A 15,758-nucleotide genomic window follows, 5' to 3' on the forward strand; every position below is an offset into this window, starting at 1 on the left:
GAGCTAAATGTACCTAACAAAGCTTAATCTGGACAAGTGCGAAGTGTTGCAGTTGTAAGATCACAATTAAAGGGAAAGTATACAGTTAATGGCAAGACTGTTAACAGTGATGTGCAGAGGGATATTGGGCTACAAGCCCATAGTCCCTTGAAAGTGGTTACACACACTGTAGGGTGGTAAAGAAGGCATATAGCATGCTTGCCTGTGTTAGTTGAGGCAATGAGTTTAAGAGCCATGAGGTTATGTTGCAATTTAACAAAGCTCTGGTTTGGCCCCAGCTGCAAAATTCCATACACTTCTGGCCTTCCCTTTATAAGAAGGGTGTGGATGCTTCAGAGAAGATGCAGAAGAGGTTTACCTAGATTTTGCTTAGATTAGGGGGCATTGTTATAATAAGAGTTTGGTCAAACTTGTGTTGTTTCCTTTGGAGCAGTGCAGGTGATCTGATAGAAGTTTATCAGATTATGACGGGTGTAGATATATACCCATTATATTTTTCCCCAGAATTCAAATGTCTATTATTAAATGGCAAGTATTTAATGTGAGGGGGGCTAAATTCAGGGCAGGTTTTTGTTTACATAGATTGATGGGTCCCTGGATTGTGCTGCTCGGTGTGGTGGTGAAAGCAGAAATGGTAGAGGCATTTAAAAGGTTCAGAATTTGAATTGGGTTTCATATCACTGGCATATGTCATGAAATTTGTTCTTTTGCGAAAGCAGTAGAATAAAATACAAAACAATAAAAAACTATAAATTACAATAATTATATATACAGTGGGTTCTAGTTAATTGGGATACATTGGGACTAGTATATTTTGGCCCAATTAAGCCGCTGCCACAATTAGCTGAAGTTTCATGGAAATAGTTTAAAAAGGTATAAAAAAAGACTACAGTTTAACTGAGTAACATATTGTGTATTTAAATGAAATACAGGAAAAACAGAACACTAGCAATACTACTACAGTACTGTAAAACTGTATTAGTTCCTAAAATTTATCGATGGAGGAATTCATCCAGTGTAGGGAAATTGCTGGAGGTAATGCTTAGGGATAGGATGCATGAGCATTTGAAAAGCTATGGCCTGATAAGGGAGAGCCAGCATGGCTGCGCATGGCAGGTCAGGCCTTGCCAAATTAAGTGAATTATTTGAAAAGGTAACGAATGATTGATGGTAGGGCAGTGGATGTGGTCTGCATGGATTTTAGTAAGGTGTTTGGCAAGTCACTCATGGGAGGCTAATATAGAAGATTATGATGCATGGGATCCACGGCAAATTGGCTGGATTCAGAATTGGCCTGTACATAGCAGACAGTAGTGGTTGAATGGAGTTATTTCAGCTGGAGGTCTGTAATTAGTGGAGTTCCACAGGGATCTGTGCTGGGAGCTCTGCTGTTTCTGATAAAATTGTCGATGGTGGTTCAGTAAATTTGCAGATGATACCAAGGTTGGTGGAGTTGTAGAGAGTATAGAAGACTGCAATGAATACAGTGGGATACATTCGGCCCTCCTTATCCGCAGGAGATTGATCCCGGGCCCCCCTCCCACCCCCGGCGAATACCAAAAACATAGATGCTCAAGTCCCTTATTTAACCTGGCTCAGTGTGGTGGTCTTTAGGACGCAGCGGAACCCCGGACTTCATTTAACATGTCTCAGTGCAGTGGACATTAGGACCTGGCAGCGCAGCTCTGAATCTGCAGTGTTTCTGTTCACGAAAATAATCTCGATCACGACTGAAAATAAGGTGGAAGTAATAAAGTGATCAGAAAGAGGTGAAACGCCATCGGTCATCAGAAAAGTGTTAGGCTACAGTCGGTCAACAATCGGAACAATTTTAATGGAGCATGTGAAAGGCCCTGCCCCGATGAAAGCTACAGTTATTACTAAGCTACGCAGTGGTTTAATTATTGAAATACTTAAGTTCTTAGTGTTTTATATGCATAGAAAGGTAAAATATGTACTATATACTAAGAAAAACTTTTGACTAACTGACACTAAATAATACCGGATGTACCTGTTCCAACTCCAAATCTGACTTAAAGACTGACTCAGGAACGGAACTCGTTCATAACCCGGGGACTGCCTGTACTTTTAAGTCATTTCTAGATTACTTATAATACCTAATACAATGTAAATGCTATGTTGTAAATGCTATGTAAACAGTTGTTATACTGTATTGTTTAGGGAATAATGACAAGAAAAAATTAGTCTGTACATGCTCAAACAATGAGTGCTGGAGAGAGAACTTCCGGGTTTTCCCGATCCGCCGTTGGTTGAATCCGCGGATAAGGAGGGCCGACTGTATACATACATCAGTTGTAGGTATGGGCTGAGAACCCATACAGATGGAGTTTAACCCAGATAAATGTGAGGTGTTGCTCCTTCGTGGGATAAATGCAAAGAGACAGTAGAAGATCCTTAGCAAGGTTGCTGAGCAGAGAGATCTTGGGACCAAATTTATAGCTGCTTAAAAGTGGCTACACAGGTTGATAAGGTGGTTAAGAAGGCATATGGAATGCTTGCTTTTATTAGTCTAGGCATTGGGTTCAACTTTATAAAACTCAGGTCACATGTGGAGTATTGCATACAGTTCTGGTCGTCCCATTATAAACACTGGAGAGGGTGCAGAAGTGATTTACCAGGATGCTGCCTGGTTTAGAGGACATGTGCTCTCATGAGAATCTGGATAAATCTGGGTTGTTTTCTCTGGAGTGCCGGAGGCTGAGAGTTTTGTCGTGGCTTCTCGTGCCCCACAAACGACCAGGAGACGCAGAAGATTCTTCAAGAATTATTAAACTTTAATTTGCAAATCAAAGCTGAGACAGTCATTGAGCGAGTCGCTGATTGCCCACCAATCCTTGGACAAAGCATTTTTTATAGCAATCTCCTGGTTTAGTTGCATTAGCATATCCAATCGGTCTATAGTTGCGTATCACAAGTACATCCGCCACTATTGTTTCTACCCATTGACTTAATCATGTTCTAATCTACATCTCTTAGCTACCTCTCATTAACACACCATTGTCTTCTACATTCTTAAGATTTCATTCTCTAGCAAATAGCAAGTTCAAAGCTGACTACATAGTTTTGGTTACACAGCAAACAATTTCAACTTTTATACTCCAATAAGAGGAGACCTGATAAGAGATGTACAAGATTATGAGAGGCATAGATAGAATTTTAAAAGAGTATCTGTTGCCCAGAGGCACGCATTGCAGGTGAGCGGGGTTAGGTTCAAGGGGGATGTGAGAGGCAAGTTCTTTTTTACTCAGTCATGGGTGGCTGGAATGTGCTGTCTGGTATGCTGGTAGGGGCAATTACAATGACTTTTTAAAAAGGTGTTTGGATAGGCACATGGATGTAAGGAAGATGGAGGGAGATGGACATGGTGTGGGTAAGATGGATTAGTGTCTGGGTGTTTTTGATTTGCTTTTTAGCTGGTTCAGCACAACATTGTGGGCTGGAGGGCCCACAATGAGATCTATAGCTTTCTTTGAACCTGATAGTGTTGAGTGTTTATTGCCAAGGGAACTGATTGGCATGGCATGATTGTTTTTTTTAAAAAGGGCCTGTTTCATCGGCATTGTATACATCACTGCAGAAATTTTCTGAAACTAGTTGGGAGTTTTGTAAATTTCCTTGTTTCTGCATGAGCACTATATTTCTTGTTGTTTACATTCTTGAATTTAATGTGGTGCCAATATTTCCATCGGGGCAAACAACTATCCGTTGCTTTAAAATTTTAATGTCCAGCTGCTTAGCTAGCTCCTCTGACTTGTTTTTATAAACACTGGCCCTGCGGATACGCGTACCATGTCCAGTTACAATGGAAAACAGTAGCACGAGGGTCTCTTCAACATATGGATCCTTCCCTACATGCTTTCATTTTTGAGATGTTCCCTGTTGTCCCTCACATAATGCCCATTCTCACAGTCTGTCTTGTAGATGTGCAAAGAGTGCAGTTGTTGATTTTGGCAGTCCAGTCATCTCAGCCAGGTGACAATAAGTGGTATTGGGTTTATGGCTTTTAATTTGGTCCAGTAGGGTAATTCTTTTTTCAGCTAGTGTCAAATCTTCTCATGGCATCTTTGCAAGGCTCTGAACTGTTTTTCAAGCCAAATCTTAAAAAAAACAAGAATGATCAAAAATCACTTTTTTTTGAATCAACATCCATTGCCCAAAATGATAACATAACACAAGCCGATGCAACTGATGCTATTTTAAGAATTGTTTGCTCTAAGCACTGTATAATGTCTACCAGCCACACAAGTGCACACAACTGATGCTAGTCAGAAACTTTGCGGCAATAGTTTCCCGAACCAATTCATCGACGTGGTGTCCCAGATGAATGAAGGGAATCCTGGTTATTTTCTCGATTTAAATTTTGTTCATTAAGAGTTGTTTAAAATAAGCGGCTGCCAAATTAACCAATGGTCTAATTAACTGGAATCTAGTGTATTTTTATTTTTTTAAAAAAGATAATTAAATAAGTAGTGCAAAGAAGGAGCAAAAAAATTGTCATTCAGAAACCTAATAATCAAGGAGAAGAAGCTGTTCCTGAAATGCTGAATGTGTGTCTGCAGGCTCCTTGATGGTAGCAATGAGAAGAGGGCATGTACTAGATGATGGGACTTCTTAATGATGGATGCCGCCTTTTGAAGGTGTCTTGGATGCTGGGTCATGAGTGCTTATGAAGGAGCTGGCTAAGTCTGCACTAACTGTGGTTTCATGATGAAGAAATCAAAGATCCGGTTGTAGAGGGAGGAACAGAGGCCCAGGGTTTGGAGCTTGTTCATTAGAACTGAAGGTATGATTGTGTTGAACACTGAGCTGTCATCAGTAAACTTTAGCCTGATGTAGGTATTGCTATTGTCCAGGTGATCTAAAGCCAAATGGAGAACCAGTGAGATTGCATCCACTGTGGAATGATTGTGGCAATAGGCAAATTGCAGCAGCTCCGGGAGCTGTGCTTAGGCAAGAGTGGATTCTGGCCGTGACCAACCTCTCAGGGCACCTTATCACAGTAGGTGTGAGTGTGACTAGGTAATAGTCGTTGAGACACTTGCTCTGCTCTCGGGCATTGGCGCCCTTTTGAAGCAGGTCAGAACCTCCTACTGCAGCAGTGAGAGAATGAAGATGTCCTTGAACATTGCCACTAGTTGGTTGGCCCGGGTTTTCAGTGCCTTGCCAGTACACCATTGGGGCCTGACGCCTTGTGAGGTTCACCCTCTTGACATCGGTCTCAGCGACAGATCACGGTGTCACCAAATACTGCAGGGATTCACACAGGTGTACTTTTATTCTCCATTTCAAAGTGTGCATTAAAGTGCTGAGCTCATCTGGGAGTGAAGCACCACAACCATTCATGATGTTCGGGTCTGCTTTGTAGGAAGTGATGCCCTGCAAACCATGACAGAGCTGATGTGCATCCAATTCCGTCTTGAAAATCAATAGATAAGCACTTGAAAATACAGAGAATGGAGAGATGTGGACCATGATGTTGAGCCGGAAAGGATTAGTTTAATTAGGTATAATCAGTTTCATTAGTTTGGCACAGAATTGTGGACCAGACAACTTGTATCTGCGCCATAATGTCAATCACAGCAGCCTTTGTCTGGTTTTTATGTAAGAAAGATAAAGATTTTAGCTGCTATTTGTAGAAGAGTGTATTTCTCATCTCTAAATCTATCTGAAGTTTAAATTCTTATTTTAATAAGTATATGCATTTTTAGTCTTAAAGCAATCAGTTCTTTAAAAATATTTTTAACACATCATTGATTTTTGAATTGACTTTTACAAATGTTTGCTCTAAGTTATAACATTGACAGTTGCTCCTGGGAGAGGAGTCTCACTGGGTGTAAAAAGCCTTTCTGATAATGCAGCCTGCCACTTACATGGGGATAAGCTCTCAGGGTTTTGCATTTTATCAATGGCTAGACACCATCCTTCAGAGGAAAATTGTGTCCTAAACCACATTTCAAGGACAGTTAATGGAAGTCTGCCCCCTATAAATAGATTCCAGTGACATTTCCTTTTTACTCTGTTGATTCCCCTATCATTAAAATATTCAATTTGTTTGTTAGAAAGGGTTTACCCTATTCTGTTGGTTTTTCTCTCCCTTTGCCCATAAAGCCAATACTAGGAGCCTCATAAACAACTGAAAAGCTACTAACTTTTAGTGTCAGAGAGGTTGCTTAAGTGTAATGAAGGAAATTCATGATAATTGAAAGGTAGTGTTCCAACCTTGTTCACTTCCCATGAACATCCGACACAATCAGTCCAAATTGTTACCCTTCCTTTTGTTTGAATATTGAGTTTCTCACTGAATTTGCATTGATGGAAAATACAGATCAGACACAGATTTTTCAGTTTACAGTTGTAGGTGTGATTTGTCTGTAATAGTGTACTTTACGATAAATGTGAAATTTGAGCCAATCTCAACTTGCAGCTGCATGCAGCCTGGTGCTGTTCCTGCTAATAATTGCCTGCAGTTCTTGCCTTGCCCCTATCATCACAGAAGGAAAGAACTGACCGTCCTAGGAATCACTCAGGAGTGGAAAACAGTTTCTGGAAGCTCCTACTTCCAGTTTCATTCAACTTTTACTAGGGTATATAATTCAGACACCTATGGCAGGTTACATTCAATTTCTTGCGTGGCACCCTAAGGGGTTGTGGAAAATTAATTGTTTTGAGTCACATTTTTAAAAATTTGGCTCATTAATCATTTTGTGATTCTAATTGGTGTACATGAGGGCAAGAGGATTAGTAACCAGTGCAACGGTTTTCTGAAGAATGCTAAATGCTATTATTCAGCTTGTGCAAATCTCTCCACGTACTTCTACTTAGATATAAACGCCTATGTTCTGTGCTGAATTACTGCTTTTGAATTATAAAGAGATACTGAGATATGACAAATACTGAGAAATTTCTGAAGATAATTAGTTAAAAAGAATAGCTTGGAAATATAGTTTCAAATTTGTTGATACTGCTATCTGAAATTAGATCTATTAATGCCAATTTGCATCCCTAACATGAACATGAAAACAATTTAACCAGAATTTGATACCACTGACAATCATATTTGGGTGAATTTGACCCCTTAGGAAATTAGCCCAGGCATATCTGTGCACATTTCCACACAGCATGCATAACATTTTTCCAGCATCAGCTTTCAAGAAGCCAGTGTTTAATATTTACTGGCAAATCACCATCAACACGTACCACACTGGTCCTGATGAAGGGTCTCAGCCCAAAACAGCTACTGTTTACTCTTTTCTGTAGACGCTGCCTGGCCTGCTAAGTTCCTCCAGCATTTTGTGTGTGTTGCTTTGAATTTCCAGCATCTGCAGATTTCCTCATGCTTGTCCATACCACACCAGGAGTGGAAATTTAGTGCCGTAGTTGTGCTATTTGCTTTTCTTGTGTGAACTGTAAGGCCAATTGCATGTATGCAGTGATTTGAAAGTTTCATCAATTGCCTCTGGCAAATGGTTTTGTTTAATAATTTGATCGTAGTGTTCTTAGTTTCTTCTCTCACTCCTTCCAGCTTGGGTCTTGGGGAAGCAGCTTACCTCATTAAGAAACATCCTCAAGGCAGGACAAGAAGAGAATCAAAGCTACTGTAGGTTGTCTTGGGTCTATCTTTTGGTGCTCTCTTGGTAAAGAAACGACTTGAGTATTTGATAATTAGGCAAACTTTCAAAGAAAGGGATTATTCATTATAGATTTTGGTATTTTCTATTGGCTAGAACATGCTATCACAATTACATTCAAATTTACCCATTTATATACTGAATCAGGTAATATTTATTCCACACTTTTAAGTTAATTCAGGAACATCATTAAAGTTTGGGTTAATAGGTAATTTGAATTATTATTTAGTATATGAGAGTAAAGTTTATTAGTTTTATAAGACTTCCATAGAATAATGAATTGGGAGGTGAAGCATTTATAATGAGATTGTATACACAAAAGTGTTATCAAGGTGTGACCTTAATTCTGTTTGTGTTTGTGACACTGTCTGTGTGGCTTCCATTTTCTGCCCCTGCTCCCCTCCCCCCCCCCCCAATATACAAAGTCACTGTTTGTAATCTTGTCGTTTTCTTAAATCTTAATACCTTTTAGAAAGGGTTTAAACAGTGTAAATGTAACAAGTGGCAGATCATAAACATTAAAACTTTGTATGAAAGCTGTAGTTTTCTGTAAATTAATTTAGGTTTGTACTGTATAATTAGCATTGATTGAATCAGTATTTTACCAGGTGAGTCAGCTGAAGCCAGCATGATTCGGTGCCGTATACCCACTACACAGATGTTCTCTAACATTCAAGCGTAACCTGACACAGTTTACTGTGGCACTTACCACCCATCTGAAATAAGAGTTTAAATTAATTAAGCAAAGGTTTAGGAGTCAAGATTAAGGTTATGTGCTAGATTATTAGGATTTCTGTAGTTTAATGCAGTTAGTTATTTGATGTGTTGCAAAGAATTACGGCATTCAGTTTGCTCGCAGTGACATTTCACAAACCATAAGCAAATTCAAAGATTTTTTAATGATGATTTTGAGGAGGTATTTGCTTAAATTCCTAGTTCAATTTCCCTTATTTTTTTTTAAAAAAAAGTAGTGCTCTGGGATCTTGTATTCAGATCTGAAGATTTCATTTAAATGGAGCAGCTGAAAGGCATATCCATCAGAGGCAGCGATTTCTTCTTGATCTCATGTAGTGAATATGCAATAGTAGTTACGGACCATTACTTTCTGCTTCTGAAATTCAGCTCCTTTAAAATAATTTCAGACTTCTTTTTTGAGTTGGCATTTGAGTATAATGTGCAGGTAGCTCAAGAGACTGAGGACAAATGTCCACTCCATGAATGAATATTACAATCGTATTTCAGTAAAGTGCTTGAATATTGTCTGAAATTATAAGCAAGAATGGGGAGGGTGGTTTTAAAGCCACTTTTTTGCCACCAAATAAAAATTCTACATGCCTGTCTCAACTGGCACACTTAAATTTAACATTTATGCAAAATATGATAGTGCATTTAATGAGAAGTTAGTGCATTTCATCAACATTTAATCCTTAATGCAAATAATCCAATTAAAAGAATGTTCCATTTATTGTATATTTTCCAATTAAATAGATAATTTTTAGAAAAATCATACTGAACATTACATGTAGCCTGCAGGCATCTTGCTGCATATAAGATTTCTATTTTATCATCTCTCCTCTGTTTATAAGCAAGTAGAATTTCATTCTTACTAAGAAGCTTTACCCCAGACCGTCTACAGCTGCCTTGCCATTGGTGAAGTAGGCATAAGCACCTCTTAGCATTCACAAATTGTTTTTGTACACTAATACCATCCCTTACTGTGTCATAAAGTGGCTGTATTCTGTGCATATTAGATAACTTGAACTGCTTTTTTTTTGGATGTTGTCTGTGTATTGAATTGCCTGAAAGCAGTCTGAATTGAGGGGGGAAAACATATCGACTGAGCTTGTCACCCAGTAATTTAACTAGCACATTCACTTTTATTTTCCTTTTCCAGTAGCAGCGCAAAAGGCCTGGTATAGTCACATTGGCAGGGTTGCATTCGTTCCTGCTGTGTTGTGAAAGACCATTTTTTTCCTAACTGATTGCAGTGAGGCAAGCAGCCACTTCAATTCACTTCATAAGAAACTTCAGTTGCCGTAGTAACAAAGAAGTTATTGTGCAAGACCAATACTATTAACGGGACACTGTGAATAGTTTGATTTCGTGAAAGTTGACTGTAGCTTGGAGTTACCATCATCTTTTGTGACCCCTGGGTTATTTACACAAAATTCAGGGTTTTGGTTTCAGAAACCGTTAACTCTCTCCCACCGCTACCAATAGCGCAGCTGCAGTTGGTGATGGTAGTACAAATTAATGTAGCATTTGCTAATGCAGAAACATTGAGTGATTAATAGAAGATAAGCATTTACAGGTGAATTAATAAAAAAAATTGGCAGTGTCACTCTGAAACCAATCTGGAATATAATGGGGGCAGTTAACAGCAGAAATTATTGCCTGCTATTCTCAGCTGCTTCACAGAAAGGGGTATGCTTCAACTGTTTCCAGAAATCTCTAATCTTTATACATTCAAGTATTTGCTACTTATTGAAAGAAATCTATGTTATGCCTGTGTTTCCTTAAGTGCATACATTTAATGGTATATTAAAACACAATTAATGGTCAGTGTCGCTTTAAAAATATCTTTTGGAATTGTAATTCCCTCAGATAAATATTTCAATATATAAAGGTTTAGAAAATAATGGCCTGAATTTTGTGGACAAATGTAACCGTTCCATGAGCTATTGCTGGCTTTTTACCACAGAATTGCCACAAGGTTAGGGATGACTGCATATTCACATGCAAATCTGGAAGTTCTAAACCTGGCAGAAGTTCATCAGAGTTAGTCTGGTTGCAGTCCAAACGGTGGAACACAAAGTTCACCAGAATTCATTGGGGAATCTTCCTGAACATAGATCTCTTGATTTCGAACTCAATGAATAGAGAATATTGGCTGCAAAGACCTAAGATTAGATGCAGTTAACTTTCTTTTTAATTGTTCTGGTTCTTTTAAACATTCCAATTGTTTATAAATGCTTCCATGTTATTGAAGTACTTGTTTTTGATTTTTAAAAGCAGTTTAATAATCCACATATTTGTAATAGTTCTGAAATGTTTTCAAATGTCTCTGAATATCAGACATTCAGTAATGTGACTTAGTTCAGTGTCTGTTTCTCTAGGCATTTTTTTTAGGCATGACTTCATCTGTCAAAATGCAGGTATTCCAGTAAGTGATCACTGGGAATGTCTCAGACAAGTGGTAAAGATATGAAAGATAGGATGATTGCCTATTAGATGAGATTGCTTTTTCCATTAACTAAATTTCTTCGGAAGCTGACACACGGAGATATCCAAATTGAAAGCGGGTCACCAGCCATTGTTAAGTTTTGTATCTGCAAAACATTAGCCAACTTAAAAAGAAGACATAGGAGTCCGAAATGTGAGTCTAACCGTGCCCTTGATTAAAATGTCAGTCAGTGATTGATTTGCATTCTTTTACTGTGCAGTCAGATTCAGATAGGTATACAGTATATTGCATTCAATGCGCACTCTCAGTTTGGCAGTATCTGTTGTTTTAGAGCAACTTCCATTTATGCTTGCTATGTTGAGAGTCATGGAGGTCTGCGATATCTCAACAAAAGACAAATATTTAGTGATAGGTGTTGGAGTGATCTGCTAGATGCATGTATCCGTTTGTAGTTTAGGAAGTTTTCAGGCCAGATGTTCCAGAAATTGTACTTCTAGAGCAGCTGTCTCGGTTTAATTGAAACGGTGCCATGTCAGTTGCTAGGAAACAATTGTGCCTCATTAACTACCATTTGTTACATAATTTAAGATAAATTGTGCTTTGCTAGTGTGTTAATTTGAAAAGCTATGAGGATGGTGGGGTGGAGAAGGTTATACATCTGCTGGTTGGTCAAAACTTCACCCAAAGATGAGGGGCAGCATGCGCAAGCATGTTCTACACACTCCGTACCCGTCTCGGCCAAAAATCCGGACGCCACACCTATCCCTTCCTCCACAAGCTTTCCCATTTCCAGTATGTGCCATGCTTGCAAGGTGAATGCTGTTGTCATCAGGCCCCCTAACACTTTCTGAGCCTCATCAGCTCCCAGATTTTCCCTTCTCCACCCACTTGGGTGGAAGTCTTGCATCTGGTTTGATTGCAAGCTGAGCCTTCTCACGGCAGGGGAGAAAAGCTTTGGCAGGAAATTCATCCCCAGTCAGCAGAATAGGCTGCAATATATATTGATATCAATAGAACTGATATTGGAGACTGAATACATTGAACTGTGGTGTGTTTGTCCTATTTTGTAGCATGTTTATCACTGCATACCAGGAATTATCAGACATGCATCCTTCAAATGCAACTCTTAGCCATGCGTTTGTCACCTCTTAGACTTGAGTGTCATATGCTCTTTGGATCAGCCTGTTAACATCCAGGCTCCTATAAACATCAGCTCTTCTAAATTCTGTTGTTCATGTGCTCCTTCCTAAAATTGCCATCATTCCAATCATTCTGGATGACATTTTGTCTCTGATGATTTACTGACTGGATCTTAAAATCTCATCTCCATATCTGTATGTCTTCATGTCCTCCACGCCACTGGCCGCACAGTCCTCAGAACTCCCTCTTTTTTTAATGCTTGTTTCTCATACCACTGGTTTCAGTCCTGCAGCTGCAAGTCTGTGGAACTTTCTCCTTGGTTAGGGTTATGCTTAGTCTTCTGTCATTTTTCCCCCAACCATTTCCTTTTTTTAAAAAAAAGTCACTTTTTTTTAAAAAAACTACTTTTTCTCCACACCTGAACATACAGCCAGCTCCCCAAATGTAAGGGTCTAAACAAATTTTTGTCTGATTTGTCCTTCTCTGGAGTACTGAAGGTGGGAGATCAAGGTGGGTTGGATTTCAATAATTTTCTGTATGTCCTTAAAATATTCAAAGGCACCTTAAGTCAAGCGATTATTTTATGCAATTATTGTGAATCTAATTAGGGCAGCTGTTTAGCGCACAGCACGAACATATTATAAACTGACTGAATGATCAGATAACTTTGATTTTGGTTGAGGTAGGAATCTTTGTCAGGCACTTCCAGCTTTTCAGCTAAATTTCCTCGTATTTTGAAGATGCACTTGACTAAGACGACTGTGTAATGGTTGTTCCAGCGAGCACTGCATCATTTCCCCTGTACTTTAATGTCAGTCTGTTATTTAACAGAATAGAATATAGAACAGGACACAGAGTGCGGGCTCTTTAGCCCACGACAATGTGCTGACCAATATAAACACACTCTGGGAGCAGGCCTACTGTTCCCTTCTACGTGGCCCAAAATGCTCAATTTCTCTAACATCCATCTGTCTGTCAGAGTCTCTTTGGTGTCCTTGTTGCTTGACTTCCTAATTCAGAAGTAATATAGCAAAGAAAGCTTGCACCTGATTTTAAGCTCACAGTTACTTAATGGAAATGGTTACAATTTTGTTTTGGCATACATGATCGAATCACTTGTTTGTGATCTTGCTGCAGAACATTAAAGACAAAAATTGGAGTAATAAATGTGCAGAAGCTGAATCACTGGACTTGATAAGATCAATTCTCACGCTGAAACGCTTGTCTAATTTGAGTAACAAATAGGGTGGATGTTGGTGCATTGAAATGGGCAATGGGCTGCCTTTGTGCAGGTCTTTCAGACAGACACTGTAGTGCTTTGATCTGTGAAACCCATGATGACAGTGCACTGTGTGTTATTCTTCAGTATTGATTAAACAATAACAGATGGTTGCTTAATGCCATGGGACAATCAATAATTCTTTATTTACCACAATTTAACACTGGAATTAGAAGGTAGCCTAAAGCCAAAGTGTCAAATAATTTTGCTTGGTGTCATAGAATTGTTCCATACACGCTGATGCAGATTTGTGGACAGTTTATATTTGGGGTAGCTGTTAAATTGAAAGCTACCATTGATTTTCCCCTCCCTTTATTTCACCAATAACTCAGAATAAAGTATTGTACTCAAAATGAAACATGAACAAAGACTATTTATACTTTCCTGTTATCTTTATCTTAAAGGCATCTCTTTTCTAAAAGATGCACACGTTTTTAAAAGATTTCCTCTCTTGTTTGTACCAGGTGATTTTAACAAAAAAAATATGCAAAACTTGTGTTTAGATACTGGGAAAGTTGAGCCAAAGATCTGAGAATATTGAAAAATATGGAATTACCTTGCAATATTTTGAATACTTGCCACAATCACTGCAAATCATGCTGTAGAAGAATGATAGTTTTTCTTTCCATGCGAATTGGCCAATTTATATTGGTTAGCTCTCATTACGTAAATGTTTGAAATTAGTTTCTGTTTCATCCAGCCTATCCTTGCCTCCCTCAAGTGCTGCACGAGAGGCCAAAGTGCCAGATGTACCATCACATCATTGAAGTCAAATCTTCAGTGTTTGATATTTGTATCCATCTTCTGAGTGACCCAGTCACAGTTTTTCAAAAAAATGCTACACCAACTAGTTCTGCTTTATAATTTGGATGTAACTGATCGACTTCATTTCCTGGGGACATTGTTTAAATATTCTAAAGCATCTGTAAAATTTACAATAATAGAATCATCTAAGGAAAGAGAAATAATGACTATCTCAGAACTGAAGCATTAATAATAACTATGATGATAGATAATTCATACAAGATCTAGTTTTATCAGTGGAGTTTTTATCTAATATAGAACATATGGATCAATTATGACAGAAATGTGACAATAATTTCCTATAATTGATTTACTATTATTGCTTTAAGGAATTAAACATTATCTGGTTTGGTTTGTTAAGTTTGTCATGCTTTTCAGCTACTCGTTGGTTACTATAAAAGTACTTGAGCTAAGAAGACAGATGCATATGGAAATGGTGATACTGGAAAAATTATGGCATAGTGACAAAGCAAGACTGAAATATCTTCAAGTTGTATGGTTTTTTAAAGAAAGATATGAAAGCAAGGTTTAATTATAGTGGATTTTGCAATTTCAAAGTTCCAAGTTCTTTCAAATTGTAGTCACTGATGTAAGGTGGAGCCAATTGTTGCCAATGCATCCTTGCAGCGAGCTAAATCCAGGTAGACTCTTGAAGACCTTTTTGCATGAGATGTTCCTCCAAATGTTAATTTCTAAAGGAAAAATGTATCCCTTCACTTGATTATTTATTGCTATAGGCTTGAATTAATTTTGCTAAAAATAATTTGGAAATGTTCTCACAAAATTTGTTTGTTCAAGTAGATAGAAATATTTTTACACAGTGCAAACTTTCTGAACTGTCTTTGCAGTTGTTTTTCCTCCTAGACTTGCAGAACATTTTAGCATACAGATCAGAAGTCAAAGTCCATTGTTTTTTTCAGTAGCTGATCATCTGAATGTTTGAAATCCTACATAATAGTGGATACGAGTAAAGCCCTCCCAACATCTACATGGAGTGTTGTCGCCGGAAAGCGGCATCCATCATTAGGGACTCCCACCGCCCAGGTCATGCTCTCATCACACTGCTGCCATCAGGAAGAAGATACAGGAGCCTGAGGATTCAACACCACCAGGTTCAGGAATAGTTATTATCCCTCAACCATCAAGCTCTTGAACTGAAGGTGATAACTTCACTCAGCTTCACTGCCCATCATTGAAATGTTCCCACAACCTATGGATTCACTTTCAAGGGCTCTTCATCTCATATTCTCAATATTTATTGCTTATTTATTTGTTATTTTTTTGTGTATATGCACAGTTTGTTTTTTGCACACTGGTAGAATGCCCAAGTTGGTGCGGTCGTTCATTGATTCTATTATGGGTTTATTAAGTATGCCCACTAGAAAATGAATTTCAGGGTTGTATTTGTGACGTGTATGTACTTTGATAATAAATTTACTTTGAGGTTTGATCTTTGAACTTTAGCTAACATAATGATATCAGTATATTTTGGTGCTGCCTATAGCAATACTAATTAACAGTACATGTTTTATTAAAGAACTTTAACTGCAGCGTGGTTAATAAATTTTCCTCATTATTTCCAGGGAAATTTAATAAAATTCTGATTAATTAGTCAAAGCACTAAGAATGTTCAGCTTCTGTTAACCAGAGTATCGAGCCAGTAGTACAGAGTATCTTCAGAATCGGATTTAATATCACCAGC

General features: G+C 38.3%; 1 protein-coding gene across 4 annotated transcripts in view; it reads left to right on the plus strand.

Annotated features, from left to right (window-relative positions):
* egfra (epidermal growth factor receptor a (erythroblastic leukemia viral (v-erb-b) oncogene homolog, avian)) overlaps positions 1-15,758 on the plus strand; it is a 283,288-nt gene that overhangs the window by 30,415 nt on the left and 237,115 nt on the right. The window lies entirely within an intron of this gene.

This window comes from Hemitrygon akajei, chromosome 8 (genome assembly GCF_048418815.1).
Source record: "Hemitrygon akajei chromosome 8, sHemAka1.3, whole genome shotgun sequence".
Classification (NCBI taxonomy): Eukaryota; Metazoa; Chordata; class Chondrichthyes; order Myliobatiformes; family Dasyatidae; genus Hemitrygon; species Hemitrygon akajei.